The following is a 20,816-nucleotide window of genomic DNA, read 5'->3' on the forward strand; positions in this document are numbered from 1 at the left end:
GTAGTCAGTTGGCGTATGTTCAACCCCATCCCGTCTGACTTTCTCTCACTGACCCTGTCGAATACAAACATGAGGCTGGCCACTTTTACAGGGGAACCGCTGGCAATAGCGGGTACTTCAACTGTTCCAGTTAAGTAAGGTCAACAGTCTGAAAAGCTTACTCTGGTGGAGGTTCACGGGAGCAGTCCGAACTTGATTGTGGCGTGACTGGCTATGCCACTTATGGTTAGGTTGGCAGTGTGTGTGCGCAACATGCACCCACATGGCCCTGAGGGAGTTCTGATGAAATTTCTATCAGTATTCCAGGATGGCTTGAGCACCATAAAAGGAGTCATGGCCCGAATACGTGTGGACCCCATGGTCCGACTGCACTACTTCTGCACCCAACCTGTCCCCTAGGCCTGATGACCCAAGGTGGACATTGAGTTGGACCGGATGGAGAACTTGGGCATCATCCACCCGGCGGTACAATTTTCCAACTGGGTGGCGCCGGTCGTGAAACCGGATGAAACCGTACACTTGTGTAGCGATTAAAATATGACATTACCTGGTTCCTCAGGTCAAGGACTGCTACACGAACCTCAACAGAGGGCGCACGTTTATGAAACTTGACATGAGTCATGCTTACCTCCAGTTGGTCCTGCCCCCCCCCCCCCCCCCGTTCAGATGTTTTGTAACAGTGAACATGCACAGGAGGCTATATGAATGCGCCCGCCTGCCCTTTGGGGTTTCCTCCACGTATGCGATATTCCAGTGAGTAATGGAGAACATCCTGCGAGACCTGCCCCGGGTGGCAGTCTATCTCAACAACATTCTGATCACGGGCTCCTCCAACTAAGAGCACCTGCAAAACCTGGCCAAGGTGCTGGAGTGTTTTGAGGCTGCTGGTGTCCACCTCCAGTGGGAGAAATGTGTATTCAACGCTGCCGAAGTAACGTACCTCGGCTACCGCGTAGACTGCCAAAACTTGCACCCGGTAGAAGAGAAGGTACAAGCAATTCGACAGTACACGAGAAGGTACAAGCAATTCGGGAAGGAGACCATTAGGGGAGTGGAGGAGTATTATAATTGTATTGAAATAAACCTTGTTCAGTAATTTCTACTGTATTCTATGCGTTCTGCCTACCATAGATTCGACAGAATGGTAAGCAACCAAGGCCACATATACATAATGCAAAGTTTCCAAGAAATATGGAACCATGCTATTTTTCACAGAAAGACCTCAACTGCATCAGAACATTACATTCTCCACATCATCATTGAATCCAATTAGATAGAAGTTCCCCCATAGACCTACAGGTACACAGCTGATGTGGGAACGATTTCATTCTGTGGTGTGCTCATTCCCATTGATGATTCATGTGCATTAATTATTCATTATCAGTCAGGAGAGCAATTTGAGATTTTAATAGATAGCTACAGCAGGGCAAAAGCCGTGCAGCAGGCGTTTCACCAGTCTTGTAATGTACAACTGCCTTTCTGGTTAATTACATGTAGGCGCAGGGCCCTCCAGCAGCTGCACACAGCATAATTGATCAACCTGCTTCAAGAAAGATGACATTGCTGGATTCTCCAGGCCCCCAGCTGTGTGTTTCTCAGCAGCACGCCATTCACTGGCGGTGGGATTACCTCTTCCCGCCACTTGTCAATGGGATTTCCCATTGAAGCCGCCCCACGCCGCTGAGAACCCACAGGTAAGGGAGCACTGGCAGCGGGAACAGAGAATCACAACAGGTGGAGAATTTTGGCCATAATCTATATAGAGATCTTTATGAAAAGGATTTCTGGGACAGCAGGGAAGGAAACAGGCTCTTTCAGTTGTTAATATACAATCAAATGAAAGCAGAAAGAGGTGCCATTGTGGTGGAGAACATGAGTCAGACATTAATGGCCCAGATCCTGCTATTAGTGGCGAAGGAATGGATTTCACTGTTCATATTGTGTGCAGGTATCCAAAGACTTTTGTGGGTTTGACAGCTGGGATTTTCACTAATTGGGTATCTGATTCAGTGTGGCACGCTCTACAAGGAATCTGTGATGTCCGTGAGCAGGGAAAGCAACAATCAGTCAGATTAAAGCAGTGTTTTTCAAACTTTTTTTCCGGGGACCCATTTTTACCAACCGGGCGACCTATGCAACCCACCATTTTTGCTTACCTTTAATGTGACAGGTGAGCCTGCTTGGTCCTCATGATTTCACTTGCTTTGTCATTCAATGTTACATTTCTGTATGAGTTTGTTCATCAGAGGTCCTGGATCTCACACCAGCACTACTTTGTCCTGCCGCGGACTCTTCTAGAAGCTCTCTCCAGCAGATTCAGTTGTGAAATCCTGGCCTGTTTGTGTCTCTGGCCCTCTCTTCCTTCTTCAGTTCTTCGCACAATCCTGCTGTTTGCTTGCTGGCAGCAGTAACACGGAGGAAGCTCTCCTCAGTAATTTTGTGCCCAGAGCACTTGACATGTGTGTACCGGGCACGTGACCTGCTCTCTGCCGCCGCTACTGGCGGGAAGACAATCGATTTTTAAAACAAATCTACGACGGGCCTACGCACTGCTACATCCAGCTGAGGGTGCTGATATTCTTTAAAGTCAGTCGCAGCCGACATGTGTAAAAGTCACGGCCGTCGGGCACTTCTTCCCACAATCGGGAACGTCGCGACTGATGGCTCTGCGACTCTCCCTGTACGTGCCCGTGACCCACCCACGGGTTACAACCCTGAGTTTGAAAATGACTGGATTAAAGAATACTCCTTCTGACTAGCAGACTGCAAACCAGGAAGATTTTTTCAAAAACTTGAAATTTAAATTACATTCAAATATTTGCACAGGAAACACTAAAATATTGCACAGGAAACACAAATGAAAATGGGCATGCAGATGGGATCAAGGGAGAGAGACATGGAGTGAGATTTTCCAACCCTTCCTGCTGGAAGCATCTCCTGGTCCCGCTGAAGGTGACCCTCTATGGCGGGTTCCCTTTTATAAGGACATGGGAAGTCCACACTGGGTAAGATAAGAACAAAGTTGCATTTACACAAAGGATATATACATTACCCACGAGTTGCCTACGGGGTTCCTCTCTGGTCGACCTTCTATGCGTTGGCTAATTGAGATACCTCGCCACTAGCGGGGAGCTCATATTCCGCAAGGAGCACAGGGAAGACCAGCATTCCCATCCTGTAGGTCCCATGTGGGATATTACACCAAAGTCTACGGCCGGACCAGAAAATCTGAAACCTTCATGCTCTTGCCTTACCTTGCACCAGGTCCCGTTCCCCATCACCTCAGCGCTCACTGACTTACATTGCTTAACTGGGAAGTCATGCCTCGATTTTATCATCCTAGTTTTAAAATCCTTCAATGGCCTTGCACCCCAATCTCCTTCAGCTACTCATCTCTCAGAAAAGATCTGTGATCAACTATTCCTGGCCTCCTTGCACATCACAGATTTTAAGACACTTCTTAAAAGCTACCTCTTTGACCAGGCACCTCAGTATGTGGCTCAATGTCACCTTTTATTCTATAACACTCCTGTAAGTGCAGTGGGATGTTTTATTAGTTGAAGGTGCTGCATAAATGCAAGCTGTTTATATGTCATAGTTCAGATCCTGAGAAAGCAACTTCAAAAAAGGTGATACACCGCTCTGTCAGCTTTAAAGGGTTAGTCCAATACCCACAATGTACACCATAAGACCATAAGACATAGGAGCAGAATTAGGCCACTTGGCCCATCGAGTCTGCTCCGCCATTCAATCATGGCTGGTATTTTCTCATCCCCATTCTCCTACCTTCTCCCCGTAACCCCTGATCCCCTTATTAATCAAGAACCTATCTACCTCGGTCTTAAAGACACACAGTGAATTGGCCTCCACAGCCTTCTGCGGCAAAGAGTTCCACAGATTCACCGCCCTCTGGCTGAAGAAATTCCTCCTCATCTCTGTTTTAAAGGATCGTCCCTTTAATCTGAGATGGTGTCCTCTGGTTCTAGTTTTTCCTACAAGTGGAAACATCCGCCACACATCCACTCTATCCAGGCCTCGCAGTATCTTGTACGTTTCAATAAGATCCCCTCTCATCCTTCTAAACTCCAACGAGTACAGACCCAGACTCCTCAAACGTTCCTCATATGACAAGTTCTTCATTCCAGGGATCATTCTTGTGAACCTCCTCTGGACCCTTTCCAAGGCCAGCACATCCTTCCTTAGATATGGAGCCCAAAACTGCTCACAGTACTTAAAATAGGGTCTGACCAGAGCATTATGCAGCCTCAGAAGTACATCCCTGGTCTTGTATTCTAGCCCTCTTGACATGAATGCTAACATTGCCTTCTTAACTGCTGACTGAACCTGCACATTAACCTTAAGAGAATCGTGAACAAGGACTCCCAAGTCCCTTTGTGCTTCTGCTTTCCAAAGCATTTCCCCATTTATAAAATAGTCTATGCCTAAATTCCTCGTTCCAAAGTGCATAACCTCACACTTTTCCACATTGTATTTCATTTGCCACTTCATTGCCCACTCTCCTAGCTTGTCCAAGTCCTTCTGCAGCCCCCTTGCTTTCTCAATACTACCTGTCCCTCTACAGATCTTTGTATCATCTGCAAACTTTGCAACAGTGCCTTCAGTACCTTCTTCCAGATCATTAATGTATATTGTAAAAGACCCCTGAGGCACACCACTAGTCGCCGGCTGCCATCCTGAAAAAGACCACTTTATCCCCACTCTTTGCCTTCTGCCAGTCAGCCAATCCTCTATCCATGCCAGGATCTTACCCTTAACACCATGGGCTTTTAACGGATTTAATAGTCTCCTAAGCAGCACCTTGTCAAAGGCCTTCAAGAAATCTAAATAAATCACGTCCACTGGTTCTCCTTTGTCGGACTTCCTTGTTACCTCCTCAAAGAACTCTAACGGATTTGTCAGACACAAACTCCCTTTGACAAAGCCGTGCTGATTCAGTCCTATTTTATCATGCACTTCCAAGTGCTTCGCGATCTCATCTTCAATAACAGACTCTAAAATCTTACCAATGACCGAAGCCTATAATTTCCCGTCTTCTGCCTCCCTCCCTTCTTAAACAGTGGTGTTACACTAGCCACCTTCCAGTCCTCTGGGATCCTTCCTGCCTCCAGTGATTCCTGAAAGATCATCACTAATGCCTCCACAATTTCCTCAGCTATCTCTTTTAGGACCCTGGGGTGTAGTCCATCTGGTCCAGATGACTTATCCACCTTCAGACCTTTCAGTTTCCCCAGAACCTTCTCCTTGGTAATGGTCACTGCACTCACCTCTGCCCCCTGGTTCTCCTGGAGCTTGGGCATCACTGCCCACACTGGTCTACATATGCTCAGCTGATCCTTGCTCTCCAGAAAATGCCAAACCACTTTTAGTTTTTACTTTATTTCTTAGAGCATTCAACATATAATCGCTTCAACGTGCTGCAGTTGTTCAGAAAGGCACACCACCATTAAGTCACCTTTAGAAAGATCACAAGGCCACACTTAAACAGTGGAAAAACCAGAATGCTCCAGAATATCTCAGTTCTGCTGCTGCCTCATGTCGCACCTGTCTTACACGTGATAATTCAAAGTAATTGCATGAACTAGGAATATTTGAAGTGTCCTGTAATCAACGCTAAGCAATATAACTAATAGTAAAGTGGGAAATTAGGATTAAATAAAACACATTTTTCAGATAATTTCCAATGACTTTCAACTGAAAATATAAGCAAAGATAGATGGAAAAATAATTTGGGAAAAAATGGGGATGAAAGCATTGCTAAATAGAATTTGAAGAGGCACTGGGTGAAATAATTTACATGCAAATACTAAGGCAGCTCAAAGCACATGAGCCTCATCAAAGCTGTACTTTTCTATTCAGTGACCTCTATTTAATAAATTCAGAACCAGACAATTGCTTCCCATGACGGAGTGTGCCGCACAGAATAGCTAACCTTTCTGAATGCATAATACAATCTCTGCAAATTAGTCTAATAAAGGTCTTCCAAATTGATAAATAATGGGCAGATGGAATTAGATCATATAAAATAAATGGTGTTTCTTCTGGTCTTTCGCTCCTGCAGAAATACAAACAACTATTACTTCATGATCAAATTAGAGTCTGCACTGCCCTTTAATTGGAAAAAAAGAATGAATACTTTAAAATTAAAAAAAAGTTAGAGTCTACAATATGGTTTAAATGCATTGCCAATGGCACAAAACATCACACAGGTGCAATAAAATGTGGTGAAACAGGTCAAGGTTAACCGCTGCCCTCAAACAAAGGGGCAACTTTTTACAGTGGGGCAGTCACCAATATTTGCTGACTTTCAAGTCAGGATGCATTGGCCTATAAAAGGGCAAATGAACCACTAGGTATGGTCGCAAGCTGAACAGGCATTTCAAATTACCACCTTTAGTTTTACGCCCCTCCCCCAGACCTCCGCTCTTTGCAAAATTAGGTCTTAATCAAAGCATCAATTTGGATACTGCAATAGTCGGAGTTGTTGGATGAGGTAAAGTGAGAGGGAAAATGAGCCTGGACTCTGGTAAACATGCTGGAAAACGCTGGATGTTATGACAGGATGAGGATGATTTTGTGATGCCCCCTGCTGTCAAATAGTATGGCTTTGTTCTTTTGTATAAACGGGAGTGGGAAATCAAACTGGGAAGTCAAAACTCACCAGTCAGGCTCACACATTAATGGCTACCCAAGGCAAAGTACTATACCACAGTGACTGTTAAGACATTTAGCTGCTGTTGTATAGCCAAAGGTTCTGCTCCTTTTCACCAACACCTTTATTTCAGTTCAACAAACTCTGCACCAAACTCTAAAGTCACATCACCTGACACAAAGGCCACCTGAAGCCCCTTTACATAGCAGTGTCAATTATTGGATACTTAACATAAATAAGACAACTAATTGGAATGTCTCTTAACCCATTATTTAACAAGTGACAGCAATATCTCCGAGACAGAAGCAGAGAGAGAAGAAAATAATCACTTTCTGATCAACCAATTTATTGGAAAGCTCTTTCAAGGGAACATTTTGGAGAACGATTTGCTTCCTATTAGCTTGGACAGGCATCTGAAACCTGACAGCCACTGGGCAGCTTTAGGAATATGTTGAAATAGATCACAACAAATAATCCTGACACCACAAATCACTGAAATGTATTCACCTCCCTATTCCCCAACAATTTAATGCATCAAAGCTGCATTATCTCATAACCAAACCAGTCTATTCAAGAAGGTCAAGCAGCATTTGTGGAGACAGAAACAGATGTAGCATTTCAAGTCAATAACCTTTCATCAGAACTGTGAGAACAGAGATGTCTTCAGCAAGGAAAGAGGGTGGAAGAAGAAGAAAAGGTAAAGAGCGGGATTCTGTAATCCCCCAGCTGCGTGTTTTCTGGCGGTGGGCCATTTGCTGGTGGTGGGATTCTCTCTTCCAGCCACTTGTCAATGGGATTTCCCATTGAAACCACCCCATGCCGCCGTGAAACCCATGGGCAGGGTTCCAGCAGGAAAAGGGAATCGTAATGTCTGGAGAATTCCGGCCAAAGTCTGTGATAGGGTGGAAGGCAAGGTTGATAATACAAGTTCAAAAGGGAGAAGTTATAGGACAGGTAAAGAAACAAAAATTGTGTCCAGAGGTGGTGTTAATAGCAGAAATGATGAACAGCTGCCATCCAGAAGCAAACAGAAAGAAAAATCAAGAGAAAAAAAAAAACCCGAAAAGAAGAAAGAAACAAAATGGTGGCCAATTATGACCTATAATCTGTTACGGACACCTGGTCATCTCTCAGCAGTGGCAAAGATATTGGACCAGAAAGTTTTAAAGTTTTAAGGTGGAGCAGAAACATCAATTCGTTCCACGAGTGATAACAATAGGGCTTGTGGCCGATTATGACCTATAATCTGTTACGGACGCCTGGTCATCTCTCAGCAGTGGCTAAGATAGTGGACCAGAACGTTTTTAAGTTTTAAGGCGGAGCAGAAAGATCAATTCATTCCAGGAGTGATAACAATAGGGCTTGGTTATTTTATAAACAAACTTTGTCAAAACAAAAAAACAAGAAACAATATTTAAACTTTTAAACTTCAACCCTAACAATAAAATATGATATGTAGTTTCTTAACCTTAACATGAGTTCCCATTAAACGCACTTCAAAAGGAACATGCAACTTTAATTCCATTTACACAGGAGGGCAAAGGTGACACTTGCATTTACAAAGCAATTTTTCTGCATTAGTGAAGTTCCTTCAGAGCCCTTTTTAACAGCCTGTCTCTGGGGCAGTTTGCTATGACCTTCTTCAGTGGTTTTTCAAATCCTTCTCCTCCCACCTGTCCAAACAGGATTACTTTTCTCTCTCTCTCTCTGAGTTCCACCCAGCCCCTCAAGCAAATATTCTCTCCTGGAGTGTCCAGACTTGAACCCATCATCATTATCTTGATGTTTTATTTCCCACTCCCGTTTATACAAAAGAACAAAGCCATACTATTGATGTGCAACAAACCTCCCATTTATGGATAAAAGAGGCCAGACTCTCTAATGGGCTAATGGCTGGTCAAACAAGAGTGTCCCAAAAGACAATGGATCTAGAGTGAATCATCTTGGCTGAACAGGGGCATCCTGTACATTCCCACTAATGAGGTTATGCCTGAATGGGACAAATTCAGGACAGGTGTCAGCATATCCCTCTGACTCAGTGCCAGCAGTTTTTTCCTCAGACTGCTTAACCACTAAATTGCCTCCATCATCTTCAATCCCATTTCTGGACCGAATTGCCAACCGACTCTCTCTCGTATGAAATCACTGAACTAATGTTGAGTTTTCAAGTGTCTAATCGAAGGACAAGGAGTTGTTCCTCGAGCTTACACGGGAGATTCATTGGACCGCCATTGGATCCTGACTGGAGGATTCTGAAGTCAGAAATAACAGAGTGGGAACAACGTGGAGCATTAAAATGAAATGAAAGGCTGCCAGTGCCCATCCAAAAAATCTGCTGCCAGTCAAAGCAAAGTGTTTGCAGCCAATAATAGCCCAACAAATTGGATTCCAGCCCTTGTACCACTATTAGTGGCAGTCGGACTGTCTGCTGCCCGTGGGTCACCGGGTTCCAATGATGTTCAGTTGTTCTCCAATATAATTGCCAATCTGGCCTTAAGTACGTGCAGATTTAATGGTAGGATTCCATGCAAAGCTGGTGGAAGGTGTGCTGATCGGTGATGGAGACAGGAGCCACTGTATCTATCTCCATTACTATGCCTGCTCTACCCAAATATGTGCCACTTTAAGGGCTGTGATGCAGTTCAACTGCATCATGTCATCCTCCTTAGGATGGGCCATGTGCAAGGCCCTGGCTTGAGGCAGCGTTATAGTCTGTCCAGGGCAATGTGTTCTTTGTCGATTCTTGCGGCTTTGTTGCCACACGTTCTGCAACCGCAAGCTTGGCAATGTCGCACTTACTCCCCATTGTCCTTCGGGGAGGTATCATGTTTGTCTGTGGTGGCCCTTGGCCATTGGGTCGGGATGCAGCATTGCCCAGTTGTTTGCTCTTTTGGCAGTAATCTGGTCAGAGAGCCTGAGGACACTGGATTCCAGTACAAGGGTTGACCAATACTATGGGTGCTGTAGTCCACGGACCCTAGGGAGTTCTTGAAACCCCTTCTCCACGATCTTGCAGGACTGCGCTAGTTCAATGGCTCGTTTCAAATCAAGTGTAGCAAATAACTTCCTCTGAATTGTCATATTATTTATCCCACCAACTGGTCTCGGAAAGGGATGGATCAAATTCACAATGCTCAGCCAGCCTTCGGAGTAGAGTTAAAAAGTCTGTAACTGACACCCTCCGTGTCTGCACAGCAGTAGTGAATCGGTATTGTTTCATAATCACGAACAGTTTCAGGGAACAACGGTTCGATACCAACTCCACAAATCTGTCAAATATTTTGAATCCGGGGCGGCCGGGTACATGAAGCTTTTAATTACGCCAAAGGTTGGGTTACCGCAGACAGTCAGGAGGACTACCCTGTCGGTCCTCTCCACTGATGCAGTTAGCCTGGAAAAAGTACCATGGAAAAAGTACCACATCCACTGAGCGTACTGGGCCCAATCTTCCAGGCCTGCGGAGAAGGCCTGTAACTTCCTAAAGAGCAGCATTTTTAAAAAGCATGCCCAACACATTGCTGCAGAGCAATATCCTAGACGCCCAGAATCAGAATCATGGGGTTGTTTTTTACCTCGTTGCCAGTATAAAGACCCAGGAAGTTGACTAGTCGGGTGAATGCAGGTTTATTCACAGTTAAATTAATTCAGCCCTTTGACAGCAAATGCACACACATTATTACTCCCATTCTGGACTACCAACATGCTCGTCTCTGTCATGGCTGATCTTTATACAAGATAATTATAAGCCCCAGCTGGGAAGGTCTCCACTCATGGGCAGGGAAGCTCATATTCCGAATCCCGTAGGGAGATCAACGAGAGTATCCCCGTGGACCTAATTCGTGGTTATTGCAGGAATGCTGAAAGTGGAACGGAGGAGAGGAGGACGGGATTTTCTGCCTCCCTCTCGCAGCAAGTTCTCCCGAGGTGGAGGCAGCTCATTAGCCGTCGATGGGTACTTCCGGTTCCGGCGACACCTATGCCGTTCTGATGGCTTGCCTGTCCCGCCGCCAGGGAATCTACTGCAGGGAGGGACCGCCTTTGGCAAGACTGAAAGGTCATGCTGGCTGGAAAGGCCAGAGAATGCCACCTGATGTGGTTACTGGTGGCAGAAGTGCAGTGTGACTGATGATGTAACCTTTCATACTAGTGTTTCCAATATTTCTCCCTTTGTCAGTGCGGAAGGATGTTGCAGGTTACAGAGGGACATAGATAAGCTGCAGAGCTGGGCTGAGAGGTGGCAAATTGAGTTTAATGTGGAGAAGTGTGAGGTGATTCCCTTTGGAAAGAATAACAGGAATGCGGAATATTTGGCTAATTGGCTAATGGTAAAATTCTTGGTAGTGTGGATGAGCAGAGGGATCTCGGTGTCCATGTACATAGATCCCTGAAAGTTGCCACCCAGGTTGATAGGGTTGTGAAGAAGGCCTATGGTGTGTTGGCCTTTATTGGTAGAGGGATTGAGTTCCGGAGCCATGAGGTCATGTTGCAGTTGTACAAAACTCTAGTACGGCCGCATTTGGAGTATTGCGTACAGTTCTGGTCGCCTCATTATAGGAAGGACGTGGAAGCTTTGGAACGGGTGCAGAGGAGATTTACCAGGATGTTGCCTGGTATGGAGGGAAAATCTTATGAGGAAAGGCTGATGGACTTGAGGTTGTTTTCGTTAGAGAGAAGAAGGTTAAGAGGTGACTTAATAGAGGCATACAAAATGATCAGAGGGTTAGATAGGGTGGACAGCGAGAGCCTTCTCCCGCGGATGGAGGTGGCTAGCACGAGGGGACATAGCCTTAAATTGAGGGGTAATAGATATAGGACAGAGGTCAGAGGTGGGTTTTTTACGCAAAGAGTGGTGAGGCCGTGGAATGCCCTACCTGCAACAGTAGTGAACTCGCCAACATTGAGGGCATTTAAAAGTTTATTGGATAAGCATATGGATGATAAGGGCATAGTGTAGGTTAGATGGCCTTTAGTTTTTTTCCATGTCGATGCAACATCGAGGGCCGAAGGGCCTGTACTGCGCTGTATCGTTCTATGTTCTATGTTCTATGTCCTCAACCAAGAATTTCCCCCCAATATGATTGACAAGACCTTTGACTGTATATTTTCCATGTCATGCATTTCAGCTTTCATTACTTCCCCTTACTCCCAGAACCACAATAGAGTCCCAATGTCCTCACCTTCCACCTTAAACTTACAAACCCGGTGACTGTGATTAATGGTCAGGCAAGGGCCAAAGATGTTGGATATTTTTATCAGAATTACTGGTTAATTCACTCGTGTTGTGACTCCGGGATGAGTGGGAGTGGAATTTACCGTGCACGTCCAGTGTGTCGTAACAACATGGAAAAACATAAAACCTTTGATAAGGGACTGTCCTGAAGATGTTTAAGTTAATCTCATTGTGGAAATAAAGGAATTCCTCACTTATATAGTAAGGAAAATGTTGCAGGTAAAGGACATTTAAGACACCTGGACCTGTATTAAGTCATCATCCAAGATAAGATTCAGTTGACATTCTCCAAAAGCAACATTGCAGCTATCGTTGAATCTAATTAACAAACTGCTCAGGGGAAAGGTCATTTTCACAACTGAAAAACATCAAGAATGAACTTGCAAGGACAGCTATTGGCCCGAAGCATCATGTAATAAACTTCGTAACTCATCCATGATTTTTCGCTCCAAAAATTACAAAGGAAAATGCTTTAGATGTTTAACTTCAATGTGACATAGATAGACACAGTTGTATAACTCCTTCTATTTATTAAGCTACTGATTTGTGTAACAGCATTTCTCTTAGTGTTAATTTTCCGTTAGTGTTAACAATAGGTTTTCATATATAATTAAGACTTCACTAAAATATTTTAATTTGTAATTATGATATAATGCAAATAGGTATTTTGTAAAATGTATTTTGTTTATATTTTCTGCCTTTTTTTGCCTTCGCTTTTGTATATATGCGAATATAAAGCTTTCAACATTTATATCTTCAGTGTTCTTTCTGAGAGAATAAAAAAGGATTATTTTTATTGTTTATACCTCTTAAGCTCGACACACAGCTAAGGACCTCAGCATGACTCAATCTGGTCCTGCCGGCTGGCCACCAGCTCTTGTATGTTCCAACATTGCCACACTACCCATTCAGGCACTGTGAAAACTGCAAAACAAGCTAGATTCAGCTCTGCAACTTGAAAATAGAAGCAATTCTTTGTAGGGTTATAATAAATGCAAAATACTGCAGATGCTGGGAATGTGCTGGAAATACTCAGCAGGTCTGGCAGCATCTGTGGAGAGAAACCGTTAACGTGTTGGGGTAGGTATGATCTCTTTGGAATGCCAATTCATTACAACTCATAACATTTTTTAAAATCAGCAATTAGATCAGCAGTAAATTCACATCTCAGCTTGGTAATGTGAAGGTTACAGTATTAGACAAGAAACTCCGGAACGGAGAGTTCAAATCCCACCAAAGGCAAGTTATAAAATAGAACCCCATAAATGTGCTCATTTGTGGGCTTGTGCCAGAGAAAAGGAAAATGAGCATAAAAGCTGCCAGGTTGCCTTCTCTCTGCCATTGACAGCTTATCTCTGTTCGTCAGACTCTCGCCGCGAACTCACAATGTCGTGGGTTCAAGTGCTACTTCAAGGCACTTGAGCACATCATGAAAGCTAGCCCTTTTAAGGGAGCACTGTGTTACCAGAGGAGCTATGTTTTGCAGAGGAGATGTGAACCAAGATGACCCATCGGCCTCTCAGTCAAGCGCTGACCTACTCTCACTATCAGTGGTTCGTTGCATTCACTGGAAGGGAGCCATGCATGCCGCACTGCCCGCCCCCCCCCCCCCCCCCCTCCTCCCCATCCCCACGGCCCTATATCCATCCAGAAGTTGGAAATGCCACACCAGTTAATTTCAGGTTACAAATTGATTATTGCAATTTACAGGAAATTGGAGATCCAAAAGCACCGTTCAACACAGTAACTGGTTACTAAATTCCACACCTTTTAAATTACACTTCTGCTGCAACAGTCAATGGTCCATGGTGTTTTGCACCACCAACAACTGCTCATATCAGCCCATTTCCAGAAACTCTGTGTTATGTCCTTCTTCCGTTAGCTCTTAGTCACCCCCCCCCCCCCCCCCACCCTGTTTAGATTACTCAGTCTGAGAGATCACAGGTAAATGGAACTGAGAGGTGAAATGCCAATCTGCTCTTCAATTGCTTGTCTCCTTAACTGTCCCTGACAATGTCCATTTCAAAGTGGATTGAGCACAGATAAGTTGTTGAGATCTCGGAAATGTGTCAGAGCACCATGAGCATGGAGCATTTACAGCAGTACCAGCAAGTCGGCAGCCGCCAGTCATCGTAAAGGTTTCTAGGCACATGTCTGGCACTGATCTTTTCTTGTTGGATGTTCTCCTTCACTCATGATACTGAATGATTCATGTTTTCTGTAGTCCTGACTAGTTAGCTTCACTTAGCTGTCAAGACTTCTCCATCACCCTTCACTAAATCACTTAGTGCAGCTCCTAGAGCTTCTATGCCTGTTCCCAATGCTACATACTTCCAGATATTGAATGCAACATTTGCCCAAGGCCTGTTCATTTCTGAATCAGACCCTAACCATCCACAATCTTACTGTGGATCATTCCATGGACAACATGGCTTTGACTGAAAGTTTCCTCATCGGCAGCAAAGCCTGGCCCATTACTCAAAGCTATGCGCCCAGCTATACTTTCCATCACCTGTTCCATCAAAATCATCATGCTGACAGCATAACGCCAATCACCCAAGACACAATTTGGTCTTTTCCTATTCCTCTGGCACCTCTCTGTGCCCAATCTTACCCTTATTTCCCAACCTCTTTCTGTCCTCAAGTCTCCGCACTGAAAGCCTGCTTAGCCAGTGATTTTCACCCAGCTTAATTTGCCTTTTATTCCCTCTATTCTGAATTCACTTCCCTTCCCATTCTCCCCAAAATTCAACCAGCATAGAAATTCTCCCGCTCAAATTCACAATCAACCTCTCGATGTTGCCATTTTGCACCTCTCAAAATCTCCATCACTCATCTGTCTGTATTGTCTAACCATTAGCAACCCAAAAGCATCAGTAAATTGTATCATAATGCAAATGTGATCCCGTCACCATCTGACCAGGAGTAGGAACAGAGTAATGTTACTTTCCTCCTTTCTCCACCTCAGATTATTAAAAAATCAGTAGCTAACTACAAATATTTGTAAAAACGTAATCCACAAACAAGGACTCAGATAGTCAAGGCTCACTGGCCATTAAAAACTGGTAGATATCCATCTCTCTTAATTATAATTTGCTCAGTAACTAATGCATAAATATCTGCAACGATTCCAGCTTCTTTCAATATCAGCTTTCGTCAGTAGATGTTTGTACACCTAGATATGTTTATTCCATAGTTAAATAATAAATAGAATCGTAGAATCCCTACAGTGCATAAGGCAGCCATTCGGCCCATTGAGTCTGCACCGATCCTCCCAAAGAACAGCCTACTAGGACTAATCCCCACCCTATCCCCAGGACCCCACCTAGCCTTTAGACACCAAGGGGAAATTTAGAATGGCCATTCCACCTAACCTGCACATCTTTGGACTGTGGGAGAAAACCGGAGAACCCAAAGGAAACCCATGCAGACCCAGGGAGAAAGTACAAATTCCACAGTCACCCAAGGCTGGAATCAAGCCCAGATCCCTGGCGCTGTGAGGCACTAGTGCTAAATACTGTGCACCGTGCTGCAAGGTGGTTGGATAAATCTCAGCTTGGCATCCTTGTGTTAAATTATTCTTCAGGTCAAGAGCATGGTTAGATATCATTTGTAGCTGTTGCTCTATTATAAAGTGGACTTGTGATTTTAATCTTCTGAAATGTTTTATTTCCGAAGTGATCCCTTAAAAAGTTAGAATAGCAAAATATTTGGATTTCGGATAAAAATATTTTGATAATCAAGGCTTGAAAATACATGAACACTATTAAACCCGTGGTACCTGTGGCTCTTTAGTGTATGTATGTAGTTAAACCAAAACCTGAATAAACCAGTTCAATTGGGCATTAGAATGCACCAGTTTTCATAATATACACCAGTATATCATGGTGCAGACACACACTGATGGACATACACTAGGACCAATCAACATGCACAACACCGCAGCCAATCATCAGTTAGAACATACGCACTATAAAGACAGAGGGCATCACTTTTCCCGCTCATTCTGGATGCTGCCTCTCAGAAGCACAAGAGCTCATCAAGTACAGTACAAACTCACACCACGTGCTGAGAGATTCAACTGGTTCGGACAGGCACAGGTCTCTAGTTAAACTAGCATCGTGTAAACCCAGTTATAGTATTTCTAGTATTTTATAAGAGTTAATAAAATAGTGTTGAACCTTCTTCAGTGTTGGTGGCATATGTCTGCTTCACGAGTCCACAGTGCCCAACACTTCACCAGTGTTTTGCCCTGCCAAGATATCACAATTATGGAAGAATGAACTTGCATTCATATAGTGTCTTTTAAGGCCTCAGCAGCCCAAAATCGGTTTAACAACCAGTGAATTCAATTGATATACAGCAAGATCCGACAAACAATAAATGAGATGAATGACCTTCAATCTATTAGTTTTTTGGTCCAGTGAAGAATTTTGGCCAGGGCACCAGGAGGCCTCTTCAAGAAAGTATCAGCCCTCCACCCAAGCAGGAAAACAGGGCCTTAATGTAACACCTTGAGAACAGTTTCAACAATTCAGTTCTGAAGCAGCAGCCGAGAATAACTACACCTAGATCGAATATTAGAGAGACTGAACATCTTTTCTTGGATAGGGTCGGCCATACACAATGGCAGAGACTGAAAGATACATTTCTGTCTTGTGGTCAATGCAGTGGTCAATGCAGTAACTAGTGTAACTCCAGAGCACAAGGCGTTTTTAGTTTAGGTCAGTCACAATCACACTTATGCAGCATTGATTTAATGAAGTGCTGCTCGGGAATTAATAACTCATCTCAGTTCTGTTACCTGCATAATGCTTATAAACAGCTTCCTTGTTTGAGGTCCTTGGAAGGTCTGGATTTGGGCCGAAATCCATGGCCTGGGTATTGTATGTGAGAACAAACAGGACAAATGTGAGGTATTTTGGGCTGTCTAGAGGAACAAGACAGGGATGTCCATTGTCACCATTGCTGTTCCGCTCCGAGCCGCAGGGGATTGTGAGGAGTGGGTGGGAGGGGGTGGGGGGGGGGGGGGGGGTAAAGAGCACATGGTTTCTCCATATGCCAATTTATGCTGTTATGATTTATTGTTGTATGTGATAAATCTACTGGAAAGTGGATTTCCCAGGGAACGGTCTGGGGCGGCATGCAAATTTGGAGGCCCTGCCATTCAAGGTGCTAAGGTTAGATTACAGGATTTAGGGATTCAGGTGGCGTATAACTGGGCCACCATGCACAAGTGGGGCATTATTGCAAATAAGGAGGTGGTATGTGGGGGGAAGCCGGGGGAAGGGGGCTGCTGGCGCTCCCTAACCTGCTGCATTATTATTGGGCGGCAAATGCTGAGAAGATGAGACAATAGTGGGTGGGAGGGGGGGAAGTGGGGTGGGACTGGATCCGGTTGGAGGAGGAATCTTGGAAGGGAGCGAATTTGAGGGCTCTGCCGATGGCCCCACTGCCTTTTTCCCCCTGCGGAAGTATAACAGCAGCCCAGTGGTGGAATCTTCATTTTAGATCTGGAATCAGTTGAGAGACATTTTAAATTAGGGCATATAAGTCCATAAGATATAGGAGCAGAATTAGGCCACTCGGCCCATCGAGTCTGCTCCGCCATTCAATCATGGCTGATATTTTTCTCATCCCCATTCTCCTACCTTCTCCCGAAAACTCCTGATCCCCTTATTAATCAACAACCTATCTATCTCTGTTTTAAAGACACTCAATGATTTGACCTCCACAGCCTTCTGCGGCAAAGGGTTCCACAGATTCACCAGTCTCTGGCTGAGGAAATTCCTCCTCATCTCTGTTTTAAAGGATCGTCCCTGTAATCTGAGATTGTGTCCTCTGCTTCTAGTTTTTCCTACAAGTGGAAACATTCTCTCCACATCCACTCTATATCCAGGCCACGCAGTATCCTATAAGTTTCAAGAAGGTCCCCCCTCATCCTTCTAAACTCCAAAGAGTACAGACCCAGAGTCCTCAACCATTCCTGATGTCGCAATTAACCCCATTGTGTGGAAACCATAGGTTTGTACTGGGGGGCAGGGAATGGAGAGTTGTACAGGAGATGGCGGGAGGAAGGGATAGAGCGGGTTAGGGACCTGTTTGCGGAGGGTAAGTTTGCAGAGTTGGAGGAAGTGCAAGAGAGCTTTGAGTTCCTGAGGAGGAGCAAGTTTAGATATTGGCAGGCGAGGGAATTTGCTCGGAAGGAGCTGCCCTCGTTTCCTCGATTATACGCTACTAGAGAAGTTGTTTGTCCTGGATGAGTAGGGGATGGGGGTGGAAAAAGAGGGAGGATTGGTGCTATCTATGGGTGGTTGGGAGAGAAGGGGTCAGCCCTATTGAGAGGAAGAATTGAGGATTAGAATAGGGTGGGGAATTTGGAGTGAGATAATGCATTGAATCAAGTCAACCTCCCGTGTGAGGATGGGCCTTATACAGTTCAAGGTGGTACATAGGGTTGTGAGTCAGACCGGGATGAGTGGGTTGTTCCCAGGAGTACAGGGTGTGCACGAGAGGTGTGGGAGGAGCCGGCGAACCATGTTCACATGTTCTGGGGGGTGAACAAAGTTGGGCAGATTCTGGGAGCTGGTGTTTTTTTATTAGAAAATATTTTATTGAGGCATTTATAATTTTAACAATTTTAAACATAAAATTTCAACAAAAACACCATAATATAACCAACCAACCCCCTGGGCACAAACCCCAGCTAACATGGCTTACATAAACAATTCCAGCTTCCCCAACCATCCCATTGTTGGTTCTCCTACCCTTACTCGTCTCTCCCATGCCTCCCCTTTAACCCCCTCCTCCCCCTCCCCTCCTGCTGACAGCTTAAGTTTTCTCAAAGAAGTCGATGAGCGGCTGCCACCTCCGGGCAAACCCCTGCAATGAACCCCTCAAGGCGAATTTAATTTTTTCGAGCCTGAGAAACCTCGCCATGTCGCTAACCCATGCTCCCGACTTCAGGGGCTCCGAGTCCCTCCACCCTAGTAAGATCCGTCTCCTGGCCTGTAGCCATCTAAGATGGCCACCTGCAAAGGACCATGGGAATTATGGCCAACCTAGGACTCAGACAGATACACAGTCTATGTGTATCTAAAACACAGGTAACCAGACCTGATCGAAACCCCTGCTCGTTTGCATTTTAATGGCCCATTTTCCCAGGACAACAGAACTCAATCAAGCAACCAGTATAGCCACAGACTGATTGGCGCCACTCCCCTTACTCAGAAAGCACAACTGCCAAGGTCAATGACCGCTAAGGACCCGGCCAGCTACCAAGGCACCCGCCCCTTTATTGGCCGAAATCGAAGAGAGTGATCAGAGCCCCGTCGAACTATTGGGTCCAAGGTTAAGGACCGCCCCAAAGAGCGCAAAATCCCAGAGGGATAAAAGAGAGCACAGCCCTGTGTTCTGTCTTTTTTTGGATCCGACCTGTGCCAGCCCAATTGCAGCAGGAACAGCCAGCCAAGTTCAAGACCAACGATCGCTACCTGATGGATGAGCCCAGCAGAGACAGAGCCACTTTCTTCAAACCAGACAAGTGAAATCCAGATAAAGGCCTTATCCGTTTTCACAATGCCAGTTGCCCTGAAGTTAAGTATAGGTTATTGTAGCTGATTGGTGTAGTTTAACTCATAGTAGATATTGTGTTTGCATTTTGAGATAACTCTTGTGTATGTGAATAAACCATCTTTTGAACTGGCTAACTGGTTGTGTGGTCATTTGATCGATATAAGGGAAGGTTTGTGGTTCACAAAGATAGATAGAAGTGCCCACAGTATTGGTGACGCTGTTGGGACCGAAACAGAGCAACAGGTCACCAGGGAGGCAAAGGACAGGACGTCGGCCTCTCTCAACCCCTGGGCTCCAGGATCTTCCGACACACCAAAGATCACCACCTCTGGAGACTCGGAACCACCGTCACTTGTATGACCTCTGACATGACGTCAAAAAACCCCTGCCAGAAACCCCTCAGCCTCAGACACACCCAAAACATATGGACATGGTTCGCAGGACACCCCGCACAGCGGCCACACCTATCCTCCACCCCCTCACACCTATCCTCCACCCCCTCAAAAGAACCTGCTCATCTGGGCCTCAGTCATGTGTGCCCTATGGACCACCTTAAACTGTATCAGGCTAAGCCTGGCGCACAACGAGGACCCACCAACTCTCCTCAGGGCCTCCTCCCATAACCCAGCCTTCAACCCCACCGAGCTCTTCTTTCCACTTTCTCTTCACCTCTCCCATCGAGGCTCCCTCCCCCTCCATCAGCTCCTTATGGATCTCGGAGACCCCCCCCCCCCCCCCCTCTCCTACTCCAGTTCTTGAGTGGAAGACTTTGTTTGAGAGTCTGTCAGGGGTTGAGGATGAGCTGCACCCTGTGGTGCAATCTTTGGGATGTCGGAGGCGCCGGGGCTGCAGGAAGAGAAGGGGATCAATATGGTGGCCTTCACCTTCCCGATTGGCCGGCAACGGATATTATTGAGTTGGAGGCCTGCTTCGCCGCTAGAAGTCATGGCTTGGTTGGGAGATCTGTATGAATTTCTAAGGCTGGAGAAGATAAGGTCCGTCCTTAGGGGGTGGAGGAGGGGTGTTATGTGCATTGGAGGCCGTTTCCATCCATATTTGAGGAACTGTTCATCATGCAGGTGAGGGATAATTGCACAATCTATATGTACTTTGTTTATTTTGTGGGTTTGGAATAAAATATGTATTTTTTTAAGTAAGTAGCTTCCTTGATTTAAAATAAAATGTCTTAAAATCTCCAAAGCTCTTTCTCTTTGAAGCAATAGATTGAGTTTGAAATTTAAACAAACGAGCACAAACAGAAAGGTATTAACAACTCTGCTTCTCGTTGTTTTTTTTTTAAAAAGGTGTGTGGGGTGGATTAAATATTGCCCAGAATACCAG

At 45.1% G+C, this 20,816-nt stretch overlaps 1 protein-coding gene across 1 annotated transcript in view; it reads right to left on the reverse strand.

Annotated features, from left to right (window-relative positions):
• Nucleotides 1-20,816, reverse strand: part of cracr2b (calcium release activated channel regulator 2B) — a 175,504-nt gene that overhangs the window by 146,256 nt on the left and 8,432 nt on the right.

The sequence above is a fragment of the Scyliorhinus canicula genome, chromosome 9 (assembly GCF_902713615.1).
Source record: "Scyliorhinus canicula chromosome 9, sScyCan1.1, whole genome shotgun sequence".
Classification (NCBI taxonomy): Eukaryota; Metazoa; Chordata; class Chondrichthyes; order Carcharhiniformes; family Scyliorhinidae; genus Scyliorhinus; species Scyliorhinus canicula.